This window comes from Saccopteryx leptura, chromosome 3 (genome assembly GCF_036850995.1).
Source record: "Saccopteryx leptura isolate mSacLep1 chromosome 3, mSacLep1_pri_phased_curated, whole genome shotgun sequence".
NCBI classification, from domain to species: domain Eukaryota; kingdom Metazoa; phylum Chordata; class Mammalia; order Chiroptera; family Emballonuridae; genus Saccopteryx; species Saccopteryx leptura.
Window position 1 is genome coordinate 235,869,446 of NC_089505.1, and position 1,006 is coordinate 235,870,451.

General features: G+C 32.8%; 1 pseudogene; it reads left to right on the top strand.

The window, feature by feature from the left end:
- The first annotated feature begins 210 nt into the window (after positions 1–210).
- On the top strand, positions 211–298 carry LOC136401789 (U2 spliceosomal RNA; annotated as a pseudogene).
- The last annotated feature ends 708 nt before the right edge of the window (positions 299–1,006 follow it).

A 1,006-nucleotide genomic window follows, 5' to 3' on the forward strand; every position in this document is an offset into this window, starting at 1 on the left:
AAATTAACCATTACCAAAAATAAAGGAGTAAAAGATGTGAGAAGATAAAATTGGACAAAAATACAGTGTAATAGAGGACAGAAAATTTTCTTTTGATATAGTTCCTAATTCTTTAATTTTATCTTTACTTGTTATTTAAGTCCTTCAGTTGCAATTATATTTTTAAACTTGACATCCTATTTGATTCTCATCTACAGTTATTCTATTTCCATCGCTTCTCGGCCTTTTGGCTAAGATCAAGTGTAGTACAGTTATTCTATTTCCTGTTAAGTTATCCATTTTTCTGTTGAAATTCTCTAAGTTGTCTTTAATTTTCTAAAACATAATAACCATTTGCTTTTTGTGTTTGTAATTCTATGATATGGGTCTTTTTCTCATGCCACTGGAGGCTCTCAGCTCCAGTTTTTGTACCACCAGACCCACATGTCTACTAAATGTGCTGCTCATCTCCCCAGCCACCGTATTCCATTTGAGCAATTCCCACCAGGAAAAGGGCAAACTTGGTTCCACCTGCATAATTTTCTTCAGTCTTGGCACCACAGTTCCTCACTGGTTTAAGTAGCTCTCTATACTTTAAAATGTGTGTTCTAATTTCTGTCTAATTTTTCTAGTTCTCACTTGGTATTCCCAAGATTCCAAGTGGAACTTAAATTTGTTCCTGCCACAAGTAGAATTTCCTCCACATAGTTGAAGAGCTGATCTGTCTGCATATATCGTCATAGACAAATTTACTTTTAAACCTCCCATTTAAAAATATAAAGCAAATAAATTTGCAAAAGCAGCATTTTTACTGTCTTAATGGTAACTCCTTATCTAATAGAGAACCGTTATTTTCCTGGTCTAATAAATTTAGATCTTTTTTCCTAGAAGCTAAAACCTGGCTTTTGACAAAGTCATCACAGATCTAAAAACATTTTAAAACTTAATTATATGGAGTAAGATTTAAACTGAGCTGCAGTGAAATGCTGAATTTGGTTGTAATTTGTCATACCAAATGAAAATTTAT